The sequence below is a fragment of the Erinaceus europaeus genome, chromosome 3 (genome assembly GCF_950295315.1).
Source record: "Erinaceus europaeus chromosome 3, mEriEur2.1, whole genome shotgun sequence".
Lineage (NCBI taxonomy): Eukaryota > Metazoa > Chordata > Mammalia > Eulipotyphla > Erinaceidae > Erinaceus > Erinaceus europaeus.
In genome coordinates, this window is record NC_080164.1 from 10,156,484 (window position 1) to 10,173,632 (window position 17,149).

The 17,149-nt window shown below is 48.2% G+C and overlaps 1 long non-coding RNA gene across 1 annotated transcript in view; it reads left to right on the forward strand.

Moving 5' to 3' along the window:
• The first annotated feature begins 4,000 nt into the window (after window positions 1–4,000).
• LOC132537434 (uncharacterized) overlaps window positions 4,001–17,149 on the forward strand; it is a 40,017-nt gene continuing 26,868 nt past the window's right edge. Inside the window, exon 1 of the long non-coding RNA XR_009548866.1 lies at window positions 4,001–4,181. This is a non-coding gene — a long non-coding RNA (uncharacterized LOC132537434). The remainder of the gene's footprint in view (window positions 4,182–17,149) is intronic.

Here is a 17,149-nt window from a genome sequence, read left to right on the forward strand (position 1 = left end):
CTCCCCCCTTGAGACTGGAGCTGCTCTCAGCCGTCTGCTCCTGGCACCCCGCGCCAACCCTCTGCAGCCCTGAGAGTGCCCAGGGCCATGAGGACTGGCTACTCTGGGGTTTCTGTCGAGTGTCTGAATTCCAGGGGTCAGGCGGTGGTGCACCTGATAAAGTGCATGTGTTACCTGTGCTTTAGGGCCTGAGTTTAAGCCCCCAGTCCCCACCTGCAAGGGAGAAGTTTCACCAGTGGTGAAGGAAGCAGGCCTGTAGGTGTCTCTTTCTTTTTAAAATTATTTTTAAATTGTATTTATTTATTTATTTATTTATTTATTTATTTATTTATTTATTTATTATTGGGTAGAGACAGAAATTGAGAAAAGAGGGGGAAATAGACAGGGAGAGAGAGACAGAGAGAGACACCTGTAGCCCTGCTTCACCACTCGTGAAGCTTTCCCCTTGCAGGTGGGGGCCGGGGGCTCGAACCCAGGTCCTTGCACACTGTGATGTGTGTGCTTAAAAAGGTGAGCCACCACTACTTGGGCCCATGAGAAGTTTCTTTAAGATATGAGTCCACCATCTTTTCAGGTCCGGTTGATAGCAGCTTAAACCCGCTTTTCTTTACCAATGCTTGTTATGTAGTTTATGGGTCTTGGAGCTATCAAAACAAATCAAAACCTTATTTCAGCAAATCAAAACCTTATTTCAGTAACGAGTGAGAACGAACCCAGAGGCCCCTTTCCTTGCTGAGACCACCTGGAACCCAGCTAAACAGGCATTCACTGAGCACCTACTGTGCACGGAGTGCAAAGCCAGCTGCGTCTGCTTCATGTCGCCCACTGCTGGCGAGGACAGACAAGTGACTGGAGCTGAGCTAAGCTGGAGCCCAGGGATATGGAGGGGCCTGGTTCCAAGGAGGGCAGCTGACCTTGGCCCCTGCACAGATGAAGAGGGGAGTGGGGCATTCCAGGTGCAGAAGGCACGTCCCTGAAGGTCAGAGGTCACAGCGTTTTGGCCTGGTTAGTCCTGTGAATAGACCTGGACTTTCACCATGAGGGTTGGCTGGGGGTCGGGTGGCGAGGAGACTTGGACATGGGATGACCCACTGTCCTGGCTTCTGGGGCTGAGGTCCAGCCAGGATGCAGGACTTCCAATACTGAATGGAGGGATGTTTTGGCAAACAGAGGAGGCAGTTGCAGTGCTAAGCAAGCTGAAGTAAATTTGATGTTTGCTTGTGAGAGGCCAGGAGTCTTATCCTCTAGGTGGGGGTGGGGGGTGTCTGCAGAAAGGTCTTTTTTGTCAGGAGAAGGGAAGGAATCATCTATAACCCAAACCTATTTAATACCTGCACCAGGGCCAGAGAGATAGCTCACCAGGTAGGGTGCATGCTTTGCTGTGTGAGCAGCCCAGGTTTGAGCCCCGACACAGAATGGGGGGAGTCACAGCTCTGGGGCAGCTTTCGTGCTGTGGTGTCTTTCCTTATCTCTCTGTGTCTCTGTACCTGAATGACAAAGTGGTCCAAGGCCTGTGAAACCACAGGAGCAAGGCCAGGGATCAAAAGACCCACACAAATAATGAATATATTCATTTGTAGAAAGAAAAAACTGAGCATCAAAGTAATGAGATGGCTGGGCTGAGGAGACAGCATAATGGTTCTGCAAAAAGACTTTCTTGCACAAGGATCCTGGTTCGAGCCCCCGGCTCCCTGCCTACAGGGGAGTCGCTTCACAGGCAGTGAAGCAGGTCTGCAGGTGTCTTTCTCTCCTCCTCTCTGTCTTCTCCTCCTCTCTCCATTTCTCTCTGTCCTATCCAACAGTGACTACAACAACAAAGGCAACAAAAGGGGATAAATAAATATTTAAAAAGAAAAAGAAAAGACTTTCCTGCCCAAGCCTCTGAAGTCCCAGGTTCAATCCCCAGCTCCACCAGCAGCCAGAGCTGGGCAGGGCTATCTTTCTCTGTTATCTTTCCCTCTACATCTCTCTCATTAAAATAAATAAAATATATAGTATTTAAATGAGATGGCTTGCCCAGGCCACAGAGCAGAAGCACAGCAGGGCAGGCCCAAAGCTTGATCTCGGGGCCACAGAGCCCTTGTGTCAGGGTCAGGGCCGGAATGGCAGTGAGGTTGGGTCTCCTGGAAGCAAAGCCTGCACTGCCTCTCAGGTTCCCTATCTGCGAAGGGGGCAGTCAGCTGGGCCTCTGCTGGCTGGTGCTCCATCCTGGGTCTGGCCAGAGCCAACCTCTCTGCTCTGCGGTGCTAGGGCCCTGAGGGGCTAACTACCCAGCAGCCCCTTCCAGTGGCAAGAAGCAGTACTGCAAGCAGGTCCTGGGTGCTGGGAGCTCTCCCTCCCTCCTGGCTATCTGTCCACTGGGTTGGAGGAGCCCTGAGCAGGTGAGACCTGGCAGGACCAGGAGGAAGGGACAGTGGGGGACACAGCCAACAGGTGTAGAGAAGGCAGAAGGCAGGCAGCGGGCATGAGTGTCCTGGGCTCCAACAGGAGCCTGGCCACAGGCAGCTGGGTCCCCAGGGCCAAGCTCCGGGCAGGGCACCAGGCTCTCTGAGGCTGGCACAGGGCCCTTCTCCTTTGTGCCTGCCATTTAGACGGTCCTGGGTTCGAGGTTCTGAGCTGTGGAGTCACCCCTGGAAGCCAGCCTGCTAAGGAAGCCTCCCTCCACCCTTAGCACATTTGCTAAAGGACCCAGATGGGGTGGGTCCCCCCGACATGGGTCCCCTGAGAGAGGGACTCCTCTAGTGCAAGCAGTTCTGAGGTCTGGAAGGACTTGAGACCCCCCCCCCCCAAGTTGGGTCTAAAGGACACCTGTCCATTCAGCAAAGACCCAGTGAGGCCAATGAGGGACCTGAGGGTGGAGCTGGTGGGCAGGGGGACTCACAATGGCCTCCAAGAGAAATGCTAGAGGAGGCTGCTTGGCCTCAGCCTGAGGGCTGTCAGCAGATTCATGGAGGGACGGAGCCCGGCCTTCATTTTAGTCAGAGCAGGGGCTGCACAGGGCCTGTGCCTACCACACACAAGGCCTGAGTTCAAGCCCTGGCACCACGTGGGGAGCACTGAGAGAAGCTCTGGTGTTGTGATGTTTCTGTCTCTGAGTGAAAAGGCAGCCTGGGATGGGGAAATGGCACACAAATTAGACCCTGGACACACACACACACACACACACACACACACACACACACACACATACACACACACACCAGAGCAGTTCCAGAGAAATAGAAGGGGGTAGATGTGTTTTACTCTTTCCCACTCACTTCAGCCTGCTAAAGAGCCCAGATGGTGTTACTCCCCCATCCATCAACACCCCAAGAGAGAGGGATTCCCACAGTGCAGTTTTGGGGTCTAGAAGGACTGCTTTCACTCAAAAACAGCAGGACCAGCCTGGGGAGAGAACACACTGGTTCTGAAAAAAAAGACCTTCCTGCCTGAGGCTCTCAGGTCCCAGGTTCAGTCCCCAGCACCACCATCAGCCAGAGCTCCATGTGGAGACAGAGCGGAAAAGGGCGTGGCTGGCATCCTAGGCTGGGGGTGAAAGTATGCTGCAGACATGTTATGCGGAGCTGGGAAATGGAGCTGGCAGGGTGGGGTGGGGGGAGACCTGGGTCGGGGGGGGCCCTGAGAATAAGGGTGAGGTGAGAGACCCTTGTCTTCAGCAGGAAGCCAAGTTTGGGGAGCAGCCTCACTCAAGACTCCTCAGTGTCCTCTCAACCCCCCTCTACACTTGGGGGACCCTGCTCTTGGCACAGACTGGCCACAATTGTGCTGTAGACCTTTAAGTTCCAAATAAAATGGAAAAACAAAACACTTAAGACCAGGAAACCGGCAGAGATGGAAGGAGATGACAGAGCCACAAACCCAAAGGGCAGGCCGAGCCCCAAGCCCTGGACAGGAGGATGAGGTCTGCCCACAAGGGCAGGGTGGATGGGCCAAGGACAAGCTGCTGGCACTGTCACTACTGCGAGCTCCTCCATGTGACAATTGTCCCTGGGTTATACAAGACGGGAGAGCTGGGTGTGCGGGGACTCTCTGTACTATCTTTGCAGCTTGTCTGTGGAACTAAAATCACAGCAAAGCAGAAAGTTTGACGCGGAACAAAATCGAAGAGGATTGAGGACTCTGAGGGGAGCCGTGCCCTGGACAGGAGAGGGGGTCTTCTGCTCTCAGCCCTTCCCGGCAAGGTCTGTCTGTGCTCCTGGCCCAGTTTGGGGTGTTTCTCTGTTTCTGCAGAGTCTCTGCTTCTTCCCAAAGGAGGGCTGTGTGACCTATCTGTGCCTAAAACAGTCCCCCCACACCTCAAGTGTGGGCATCTCAGTGGACACTGAGGAGCCTGGAGAGTGGTAGCTTCCCAAACTTGGCTTCTTGCTGAAAACAAGGGTTTCTCATACCACTCTTATGCCCTGGGTCCCCCACCCAGGTGGCCCCCATCCCCATGCTCTGGTCCCCTTGTCTGGTCATAGAGAGTCCCTTGGGGCTCAGAGAGGACGGCACACTCTGTAGCCTCCATCCCTCTCTCACGGTCTATATCCCCCCCACCCCCAGACCCATCAGCTGCAAGGAGTTGCAAGCTTGAGTGTCCAGTCTGGAGATTTGCCTTGGATGGGGGGGGGGGGGGTTCTTTCTACACCAACTCCTTTTCCCCTCATCTTTCATCACAATACTTAATCTCTTTCAAGTCTCACACCAAACTCTGTCCTCCTGAGTCCCTCCCATCAAGAGACCCTGATGTTTTCCCATTCACCTCACACGGGGCCGTCAGGGCAGGGAGACAGCATGGTGGTTCTGCAAAAGGCTGTTATGCCCGAGACTCTAAAGTCCAGGGTTCAATCCTCAGCAGCACCATAAGCCAGAGGGAGAATAGCGCTCGGGCTGTAGGGCTGTCAGATTGTCCCTGGAGACAGAATACAGCTCAGGGTCCTGGGCAGGAAGACATGAGTGAGGGACAGAAGGACAATGGTGTTTGGGAGGCTTTGAGGAACACACTCTCAGCCCTGCCCTCGGCCAGGTCTAGAAGGCACTGAGGGTAGCTCCCTCCTGCCCGGGGGTCCACACAGAGGCCAGAACCCCCTAGGCGCCCCCCACCCCAGATGTGACCCCAGGGCCTCCCACACACACACACACACAGTGGGTACAGAGGGAACCACTGGGTTGTAGGTTCAGACTTTTGGGGGGTGTTCTGAAGCTCAGAATATTCTCAAGCCTCTGGAGGTGGGTTTGGGGACCTCCCAGTGAATGGAGACCAGGCTGGCCTGCTCAGCCTGGCAGGCTTTTCTCTGGCCCTGCTGGAGGCAGAAGGTCGGGCATGGGGGAGGTGCTGCTCTCAGGGTGGCCTGGGGGAAGGGGAGACCATAAGGGAGGAACCACAAGCAGCCCCTCCATTACTAACTCGTAGCATTTAGTGAACATCTATGTGCCAGTCACGTGCAGACCCGTCATTCACAGTTCTTGATCTCGCTGCATACTGCCAGATAAGCATGGTCACCCCCACTTAGCAGGAGCCGGGGGTGGGCAGACTGACTCCTACACGTCAGAACCCAGTGTCAAACTCAGGTCTGTGCTGGTGCCTTGGCTCTGCACCAGGTGGGGGCGGCAGGGTTGGCGCGGGGGCAGTGGCCCAGGCCGGGGACAAGGTCCAGTCTGAGGGACATCATGATCCTTTAAGAGTCAGGTGACAGGGCAGAGGGTGTGTGTGGTGATGTCATTCTCTGCAAGGGGGTTGGGCTTACAAGGTCAAAGTTCTTAAGGGTAAAGGGGCAAGATATTTGGGGAGGGCAGGGGAGGCTTCCAGTAAGTTATATTGTTGGGGGGATCTGAGGAGGCTGTGGCCTCTGGGCATTGATAGAATAAAGTGGAACCCAAGACTGACCCCCCCCCATACTTTGGTCACTGTTTTGTGCTTAGAGGGACCTGGATGCAGCTGTTTGTCAGTCCCTGATCTGTCCATCTTTCTGGGCCTTGCCTCTGACCCCCACCCTTCTCACCCCTCCAGGACACCCCCCAGTGCACAGCTCAGGTGTGCCCTCCCTCCCAGCATCACATCTGCCATCCCTGGGATGGCCACTCTTCCCAGCTCTTTGAATTCCAGAGCCAGGCAGGGACTGGGGCCCCCATCCCTGGACCCCCACCATGATGGATACTGGGCTTGGGGCTCTGCACACAGCAGCATGTAGGGCTAGGCCAGCTGGGTGACCCCAGGCACAGACCAGAGACCCCTCATGAGGGCCTGGAGTGCTGTTCCTTGTCCCTGGAAGGCTGAGCTCACAGCTCAAGGCCTCCTCCAGGGCCAGGGCTGGCTTTCTGCCTGGGGTTCAACCTCTCCTCTCAGCCACAGTCCCTGGGGCCAGAGGGGAGCAGTGGAGCTGGGAATGTTCTGTGACTTCAGGCTGTGGGTGCCAGGCCTGTTTCAATCAAGGTCTGAGTCACAGAGAAAGTAATTCGGCTTCCCTCCTCCCTACTTATTCTTAGAAATCCCAGAGAGCAGCCCATAGCAGCAGACAATGTGGGGAGCCAGCAGAGACCACCCTCGACCCCCACTCTGAGACTGGAGCCCTGTGTGGGCCTGACACCTTCCCCCAGTACCAGGGTGGGGGCCATTTCCTGGGCTCTAAGGCAGGTCAGGGGCCCTGCTGTGCCCAAGGCCACCCTCCTTGTCATTCGATGCCTTTCTAGTTTTAGACTCCTTGGTTGACAGGCTCTCTTCCCCTATTGAGAAATTTTATCAGTACTACCCTTCTCCCACCCCTAGGGTCTTCCTGGAGGCTACAGGATCATAGTTTCAAGTCCCTAGCTCTTAATTCCTTGTTTGTGGCCTTGGGGACCTTCGAGCCAGGCCACAATTAGTCTTGCTTATTCGAGCAGTAATTGCCTGTGGTGAGGCCAGGGGGAGACTCAGACCCCAGTCCAAGCCTCCTTAGGGAGCACAGGCTGAAAATATTGAATGCATACCCCCCCCCAAGACTATATGGAAGTCAGTCCTTAAAGAAAAACATTCCCTTATGACCCAGGGATACCACCTGCTTTTAGGCATTTATCCAGTGGACACTCAAAAAGTACTTAGAACGGACATATATGCACCCCCATGTTCATAGCTGCGTTGTTCACAATAACAAAGAGTGGAAGCAGCCTAAATGCCCATCCACAGATGACTGGGATAAGGAATTTATGGGATAGGTACCCCATAGAATACTACTCTGCAACCAAGAGGGATGATATTGTGTCCTTTAAAACAAAAGGGTAGGAGCTGGAAGTGATTATGTCTAACAAAATGAATAGAGATTTACTGCTGGATGGTTTCACTCATAGGTAGAATCAGGAGAACTGATACCCATGAACTTGATGTGTTACGGGGATGGGGTTGGTGAGTGGGTGGGTGGGGAACCAGAAGCAAAAAAATTGTTTCTAAGTCCTGTGGGAGGGAACTCTGGTGGCGATCTCTGGGAGGTGGAAGGGTGGAGGACACAGAACTTTGCTGATGGGTGTGGTGTGGCACTAGACACTGTCATTTTACAATCTTATAAACCACTATTAATCACAAATTTAAAAAACAAAAACCTGAATGCACAAATAACTCCTTAGCAACAAGTGTGGGAAGGGCCTCTGCAGGGGCCTGACAAAGCATTATGTAAGTGGGGCTGATCGGTAGCGCAGAGGGTTAAGCGCACATGGCAAAGTGCACAAAGCGCAAGGACCGGCATAAAGATCCTGGTTTGAGCCCCCGGCTCCCCACCTGCAGGGGGGGTCACTTCACAAGTGGTGAATCAGGTCTGCAAGTGTCTCTTTCTCTCCTCCTCTCTGTCTTCCCCTCCTCTCTCCATTTCTCTCTGTCCTATCCAACAACAACGACAGCTATGACAACAATAACAACAACAACTACAACAAACACAACAATAAGGGCAACAAAATGGGGAAAATGGCCTCCAGGAGCAGTGAATTCAGGCACTGAGCCCCAGCAATAACCCTGGAGGGGAAAAAAAAAGTTATATAAGCAAAGTAAGAAGTTTGTCCAACTTAAACTACCCCAGTAGGCTTCCTGGAAGAAGGGTCATTTGATTGAGACCTGAGCAGTCAATGGATTTTTGATTTTGAGTGTTAAAAGGAGAGCAGGCTGGAAAAAGTCTTGGACAAGAAGAGTTTCTGAGGTAAAGTGGGGAGAGGACTGGCCTGAGTCTGGTTCCTAAGAGAAGCCATGTGATTTTGGGAAGACTGCCTCCTCCCTGAGTGAGTCTCCTCACTGGAGGTGAAGATGTGAGAAAGCTCCCAGCCTTGGAGGCATGTGTGGGGTCACACTCATGTGTGGCTGAAGGTGCTGACACTTGGCAGAGGCTCTGGGCCGCCTCCAGGCTGATCTAGATAATTCTCTGTTTAAAGGCATTATTAGGCATCAAACGCCCTCTGCACACCGTCAGCTCGCAATCACCACCCAAGAAAGAGATCCGGATCCCTCCCAGCTCAGCACCCGGGAGTCTGTGAACTGAATCTTCAGCCCAGAGCCTGGAGGACTCCCTACTCACATCCTGCTTTGCAGAGAAAGGAGGTCTGGCCTGTTCACACAGCATGTCAGAGGAGAGTCACCCTGAGGCTCTGTCCTAATGCCAGGCCTGTCTACTTTCTGATGGACGCTTCCTTCCTTCCTGGGTCAGGCCTGGAGGGGACTTGAGCCAGTACATCCACCAAGAGGGACTGTGCACATTCAAGCAAAGGGGACATCTGTTGGTACTTTTCTCCTCAGGGCTAGTAACTCAGTCAAGGTCCTCTGCTTCTAGGGTGAAGGACAGAGGGGTGGGAGGCAGGTGGGCACAGAAGCCTTTTGCTTCTGAGCTGAAACGTTGACTCCATTCCACAAGCAGTTCAGGAAGCAGAAGGACACATAGGGCCACACTGGAGTTAATACGACCTGATCTCAAGATGGCTGCTGGGCAGAGAAGGACTCTGGGCGGCTACATTCCAGCCCAGTTGCAGAGGGACAGCTCAGTGGGTGGATCTGCAGAGAGGTGGGAGAACTGTGGGAGAGACTTCTTGCAAGATACGCTGTGCGTTCCTCAGACTGACAGAGGCTATGGCCTGGGCTGGGCCCTGCCTCCTGTGGTTTAGAAGTCAGAGCTCAGGGGCCCGGTGGTGACACACCTGATTAGTACATACATCACAATATGTAAGGACTCGGGTTCAAGCTCCCAGTCCCCACCTGTTGGGGTAGGGAAGCTTCGCGAGTGGTGAAACAGTGTGACAGGTGTCTCTCTTTTGTTCCCCCTATCTTCCCTTCCCTCTCTCTTTCAAAACATTTTTAAAATTTTATGATTGGATAGAAGCAGAGAGAAACTGAGAGGGGAGGTGGATCTTTTTGGATGGGTGTGTTGGGTTCCTTAGGAGAGTTCCAGGAGAGGAATTGCAGGATAATAGGGTAGGTCTATTTCTAGCATTCTGAGAGTTCTGAGAGTTCCCCAGACTGTTCTCCACAGAGCTTGGACCAATTTACATTCTGCCAGTAGTGCAGGAGGGTTCCTTTGACCCCACAACCTCTCCAGCATTTGCTGCTGTTACCTTTTTTGATGTATGACATTCTCACAGGAGTGAAGTGGTATCTCATTGTTGTCTTTATTTGCATTTCTCTGACAATCAGAGACTTGGAGCATTTTTTCCTGTGTTTCTCAGCCTTTTGGATCTCTTCTCTGGTGAATATTTTGTCCATGTCCTCCCCCCCCCCATTTTTGGATGGGGTTATCTGTTTTCTTGTGGTTGAGTTTGGCAAACTCTTTATATGTTTTGGTTATTAGCCTCTTGTCTAATGTATGGCATGTAAAGATCTTCTCCCATTCTATGAGGGGTCTCTTGGTATGGGTAGTAGTTTCATTTGCTATGCAGAAGCTTTTTAATTTGATGTAGTCCCATAGGTTTATGCTTGCCCTAGTCTTCTTTGTAATTGGATTCGTTTCATTGAAGATGTATTTAAAATTTATGCGGAAAGAGTTCTGCCAATATTTTCCTCTAAGTATCTGATACTTTCTGGTCTAACATCCAAATCCTTGATCCACTTGGAATTTACTTTTGTATTTGGTGAAATACGGTGGTTCAGTTTCATTCTTCTGCATGTTTCAACCCATTGTTTCCAACACCTTTTGTTGAAGAGACTCTGATTTCCCCATTTAATGGTCTGGGCCCCTTTGTCAAAGATTAGATGTCCATAGGTGTGGGGGCTTACTTCTGGGCTCTCAATTCTATTCCACTGGTCAGTGTGTCTATTCATGTTCCAGTACCAAGCAGTTTTGAGGACAGTGGCCCTGTAATACAATTTGAGATCTGGGAGTGTGATGCCTCCAGCTCTGTTCTTTCTTCTCAAGATTGTTTTGGCAATTCTAGGTCTTTTCTGGTTCCAGATAAACATTTGTAGCATTTGTTCTATTCTCCTAAAAAATGTGCTTGGGATTTTGATGGGGATAGCATTAAACTTGTAGATGGCTCTGGGTAATATATTCATTTTGATTATGTTAATTTTTCCAACCCATGGAATATCTTTCCACTTCTTTGTGTCTTTTTCAATTTCTTTGAGTAGTGACTCATAATTTTCAGAATACAAGTCTTTCACTTCTTTGGTTAGGTTTATTTCTAGATATTTTATTGTTTTTATTGCTATAGTAAAAGGAATTGATTTCTGAATTTCATCTTCTAACTTAGTGTTTGCATAGAAGAATGCCACTGACTTTTGAATGTTAATTTTGTAGCCTGACACCTTACTGTATTGCCTGATGATTTCCAAAAGCTTCTTCCTGGATTCCTCTGGTTTTTCTATGTATACTATCATGTCATCTGCAAATAGGGAGAGTTTGACTTCTTCTCTTCCAATCTGTATCCCTTTAATTCCTTGCTCCTGCCTGATTGCTATGACAAGAACTTTCAACACAATGTTGAATAGTAACGGTGATAGTGGGCAGCCCTGTCTAGTACCTGATCTGAGGGGAAATGCTTCCAGATTTTCGCCATTGAGTATGATGTTGGTTGTAGGTTTGCTATATATATATATATATATATATATATATATATAGGAATTTTCCATCTATTCCCATTTTTTGTAGTGTTTTGATCATAAAGGGATGTTGTATTTTGTCAAAGGCTCTCTCTGCATCTATTGATATGACCATGTGGTTTTTGGTCTTGCTTTCGTTGATGTGGTGGATCACATTGATTGATTTACACATATTAAACCAACCTTGCATCCCTGGGATAAACCCCACTTGGTCATGATGAAAAATCTTTTTAATAGACTGTTGTATCCAGTTGGCTAGAATTTTGTTCAATATTTTATCATCTATGTTCATCAGAGATATTGGTCTGTAGTTTTCTTTTTTGGTTGTGTCCCTGTCTACTTTTGGTATCAAAGTGATGTTGGCTTCATAGAAGCTGGAAGGGAGTGCTCCAGTGTCTTCAATCTTCTGGAAGACTTTTAAAAGTAGAGGTATGCTGGGAAATTGTGCAGATGCAGTCACATCTGCCATGTTGTGCCCTCAGGGCACTGTCGATTCCCCGTGATAGTTGGAGCGCTTTTGTTACTCCTCCCCCTTCCCATTCTCACAAGAGTTATTATCCTACCCTGGAGTGCTATGGTTACTCTCCCCCTTCCCATTCTCGCGAGAGCTATTCCCATAAAAGCCCTCCTTCTTCTGCTCCTTTCTCTCTTGCTCACCTTTCACTTCAGTGATTAGACGCAGGGAAGGTTGCTATGTGAGGCGGCCATTTTTGCTATCTCTACATGGCCCAAACTGCTGCTCTCTCACCCAGCTCTGAGGTGCCAGCGCAAATAAAGGATTGAGTTCCCTTTCTGCTCCAAACCTCCTTTTTCTGCATCCCGCTGCAGCAAGTGACAGAGGTATTAATTCTTCTTTGAAGGTTTTGTAGAATTCATTTGTAAAACCATCTGGTCCAGGACTTTTATTCTTGGGAAAGTTTTTGATAACTGTTTCAATTTCATTAGCTGTGATGGGCCTGTTCATGTTATCTAGAACCTCTTTACTTAGTTTTGGAAGTTGGTAGGTATCTAGGAAATCGTCCATTTCTTCCAGGTTCTCTAGTTTGGTGGCATATAGTTCATAGAAGTCTCGCATGCTATGTTGAATTTCTCAGTGATATCTCCTCTTTCATTTACTATCCGATTTATTTGGGTCTTCTCCCTTTTTTGTTTTGTGAGTCTGGCTAAAGGTTTGTCAATTTTGTTCACTCTTTCAAAGAACCAGCATTTACTTTTGTTGATCTTTTGTATGGTTTTGTTATTTTCAATGTTATTTATTTCTGCCCTAACTTTAGTGATTTCTGTCCTTCTTACTGCTTTAGGGTTCCTTTGTTCTTCTTCTTCTAGGTCTTTAAGATGTTCAGTCAGGCTGCTTATTTGTGCTTTTTCTTGTTTCCTAATGTGTGCTTGTATGACTATGAACTTCCCTCTCAGTACTGCCTTAGCTGTGTCCCAAATATTTTGATAGTTTGTGTCTTCGTTTTCATTGAACTCTTGACACATTTTGATTTCTTCCTTGATTTCCTCTTTGACCCAGTAGTTGTTAGTAGTGTGCTGTTGAGCTTCCATATTTTGGGACTATTACTAATCTTTTGTTGATTGTTAAGTGTTAGTTTAATTCCACTATGGTCTGAGAAGATGCTTGGGATGATTTCAATGCTCTTGAATTTGATGATGCTGTCTTTGTGGCCTAACATATGGTCTATCCTTGAGAATGACCCATGTGGATTTGAGTAAAATGTGTATTTCAGTTTCTTGGGATGAATGACTCTGAAAATGTCCAATAGTTCTAATTTATTTATCTCCTCATTTAGCTCCCTCATGTCTATTGCTTTTCTGCCTGGATGATCTGTCAAGTTGAGACAGTGGGGTGTTGAAGTCCCTTACTATGACTGTGTTGCTTTTAATATATTGCTGTAGCTCTTTCAGTAGATGTTTGATATATTTAATGGCTTCTCCTTGGGTGCATACATGTTAATAATTGTTAAGTCCTCTTGATTGACTGATCCTCTGAGCATTAAGTAGTGTCCTTACCCATCTTTTTAAATTTTATTTATTTTAAAGTCTATCATGTCAGATATGAGAATAGCTGTCCCTGCCTTTTTTTGTGGGTTGTTGGCTTATATGATAGCTTTTCATCCTTTCACTTTGAGTCTGTGTTTGTCTTGTTGAGTTAGGTGGGTTTCCTGTAGACAGCATATTGTTGGGTTGTGTTTTCTGATCCATCTTCCTACTCTGTGTCTTTTAATAGGTGAATTCAGGCCATTGACATTTATTGATATCAAAGATTGAAGATATTTTAACACCATTCTTGTAGAGTTTTAGAGTGTTTTGGTATAGGTCATATTGATGGTGGTCTGACTGTTTATAGGAGACCTTTCAGAACTTCTTTCAGGGCAGGCTTGGTGATAGTTGATTCCTTCAACTGTTGCTTGTCTGAGAAGGTTTTTATGCCTCCATCTAGTCTGAATGACAGTCTAGCAGGATACAGTATTCTTGATTGAAAGCCTTTCTCATTGAGCACTCGATAGATATCTTGCCATTCTCTTCTGGCCTGTAGTGTTTGTGTGGAGAAGTCTGCTGCTAATCTTATGGGTTTTCCTCTGTAGGTGACTCTTTGTTTTTCTCTTGCAGCCTTAAGGATCCTTTCTTTGTCCTTATTCCTTTCCATTCTAAATATGATATTTCTTGGTATCTTTAAGTCTGGGTTATGTTATGCCCAAAGGTTCAGGTCCTGATCACACACAAGGAAGTCCAGAATAGCATGCAAGTACAAGAACCTTTATTAGCAAGCTTAAGCTTGGGTCCCAAGAGCCTCCATGCAGGAGACATCTTGCGACCCCAAACATTTTTCATCTCAGGTTTTTATAGTCAGCACAGGGTGGGTACAGGTGGGGATGTTTACGCGGGTTTCAGGTCAATGGCTATTCTCCTTTCTCAATATTTGGGGACTTTCCTGCTCATCTCTGATTGGTTGGCCCTCCTCAGGTTAATTCCGTTTGGGACCCTCTGGGCTTCTTGAACCTTTATGTCTTTGATGTTGTCTAGACTAGGGAAATTCTCATCAATTATGTCCTGAAGAATGCTTTCTTCCCCTCCCTCTCTTTCTTCCTCTGGTAAGCCAATAATGCGTATATTATTTCTTTCAAAGTCATCCCATAGGTCTCTGTTTTTGTTTTCAGTATCTCTTAATCTCTTTTTGAGATCTCTTACTTCTTCTCTAGTTGTCTCTAATTTGTCCTCAATCTTTCTAATCCTGTTTTCAGCCTTATTTATTCTATATTCTCTCCCCTCTACTGTTTTTTGGAGTTCATCTATTTTGTTACCCTGTTCTGATACTGTTTTAGCTTGTTCAGCTAGCTGTGTTCTTAGCTCAGCTATTTCAGCTTTCAGCTCTCTAATAACCTTGAGATAATTAGTGTTTTATTCCAGGGTCTCATTTGTTGTTTCTGTATTTCTGATGACAATCCTTTCAAACTCTTTACTCACTCTTGTGATTATTTTCTTAACTAGTGTTTGGATGTTGACATCATTATTTTGTGCTTCAATCTTTGGAAGGCTTTTAGCTGGACTCTTGTCCTGGTTCATTTCTCCAATATTTCTTCTTGTTGGTTTAACCATTTTATATAGTATGTTATGAGGTCCCTCTCTCAAGACTTTTCAAATTATTGGTCACTCTTGCCTGGATTCATTTGTGTCTAAGTAAGGTAATGAAAGGGTTACATAATTAAAGTTATGGAAATTGACAGTTGTTTCAATAGTGTTTAAATCACTGAGTTGGAGCTCAGTGGCTTAAAAGCCTTTTTTTTTTTTTTTTTTCTTCCCTGTAGGGTATGGGAGCTGGAGGGCTTTTAAACTGTAAGTAGGTTTCTTAGCTTAATCACTGAGTCCTGACCAAGAGATAAAGCAGGGTGTGGCAGGGATAATCCAGTGGTTATGCAAAGAGACTCTCACAGCCCCAGTACTTGGCCACTGAGTTAGAGATCTTCTCGTGAATTTCCTTGTTAGTTCTCTGTCCCCTGCTGTCAGCACAGGGCCTCCTTGCTGCTGCTCCAGATTCTGAGGGCAGTAACAATGGAGACTCACAGTTGCATTTGGTGAGTCTTAGGGGAGTCCTCTCCTCCCTTCAGCCGTCTTTTTTGCTTTTTTGCACGACTGGAGGTGGTGTCTCAACTGGTAAACTGCCAGACTGTTACCAGCCACTTAATCTCTCCCTAGGCTCCTCTCTGTCCATGAGCCGTACGTGTTTGCCCTCACTGGTAATTGGTGGGTTCCTGAAGTCATTCTAGTCCTGTCTTATTGCAGTCCCAGATGATCTCCTTTGGTATTCCTAGCTGACCTTGGAGAAGAGAGGAGAGAAACACAGCTGCTGCTGCTCCATAGTTCCACCTCCAGAAGTCTAAAAGCATTTTTTTAATGATAACTTTCCTATTCTTTATCCCTCTGGGAGAATGGACCAAGGGACATTATGGGGTGCAGAAGGTGGAAGGTCTGGCTTCTGTAATTGCTTCCCCATGGAACACGGGTGTTGACAGGTCGATCCATACTCCCAGCCTGTTTTTCCCTTTCCCTAGTGGGGCGGGACTCAGGGGAATTGGGGCTCTAGGACACACTGGTGAGGTTGTCAGCCCAGGGAAGTCTGGTTGGCATCACAGTAGCATCTTGAACCTGGTGGCTGAAATATAAGAGTTAACATATAAAGCCAAACAAATTGTTGACTAATCATGAACCTAAAGGCTGGAATAGTGCAAATGAAGAGCTGGGAGTCTCTGTTTTGTAGATAGTTAGTAGGATTATATTAGTTATATTCCAAAGGGTCCATGACTATATTAGTATTTTTTGCATTCTTAACTTTGTTCTGGAGGACATGTGGTAGCTGGGCACTTCTGGTGGCCTTGAACCACCCGCTTCTCCCCTGAAGCCTGACCTAATAATAATACATTGCCAGCTGCCACCAGGATTAGTGGGTGTAGGTGCCCAGTTCCCGACACAGGGCACTATTAATACAATGCCACCAGCTGGCTTCAGCCTCCTCCAGCTTCAACCCCCCAGCCACCTCCAATCCTGGTTAATGTTACAGTGAGGTGATGGTGGGTACCCAATAATATGAGACAGGACCCTGCAGTCCGGGGGATGCCCTGAACATAAGGAAATCCGATGACTTCTCTGATGCCACCTCCCACACAATTTTTCCCCCGCTGCACCCAGAAGCCAGCTGGTCCCACAGTCTCTTTCACAGGAGGTATATAGCTGTGTCACATGTCCATTTGTCACAAAATGGAAGCATTTGGACTGCAGGGGAAGCCCTAATTTCTCACCCAAGCATTGCTGCTTTTATCTCAAGATATGAAGCAGGCCTGTTCTAATTGCATACTGAGAAGGGTGGCCCTGGATATCTGATCAGCCTCTTGTCTCCTCCCCTGCGGCAGCTTTGATGGCTGGGTGGGAGAGAGGCATCCCCAGCTCTGAGCTAATAGGCCTATGCATTATTGAGGAGCCAGGCTGGGAAGCTGACTCTTCCAGGGAGCTCTCCAGACTGCGGGCTGGAATGCCAGCTGCTGCCCTATCTGCCTGCCAAGCCCTGGAGCTCTGTGATCTGTTTTCTCGCTGAGAAAGAGCTGTCTGCTCCACTGGCCCCTCTTGCTGCTTACAGGGGTAGTGTCACAGAGTGATCCAGTGAGGTGAAAGTGCTACTCCCTGGATCCAAGGGTCTGAGGACTGATGAGCTGCCCAGGGAGCATCTTCAGGAAGTGCACATCCAAGACCTCAGCCAACCCTGGACCCACTGGGGCCTGACCATGTCCTCTTACCCCTCAGAGTAGGACATTGGGGCAAAGGTTGGGATATAAATATCCTTGAGGTTTTGCAGGAAATGATCCCCACTCTCATTTGCTGTTTGAATTGGATAGTCTCGTTAGACCGGCTTTTATTCAAAAAGAAAGTAATACCTTGAGAGGGGGCTGGGTGGTGGCACACCTAGTAGAGCGCACACGTCACAATGCACAAGGACCCAGATTCAAGACCCCCATTCCCCGCCTACAAGGGGAAAACGTCACAGTGTTGTGTTGCAGGTGTCTCTCTGTCTCTCTCCCTTTCTATCTCCTCTTCCCTCAATTTCTCTCTGTTTCTATACAATAAATAAATAAACATTTA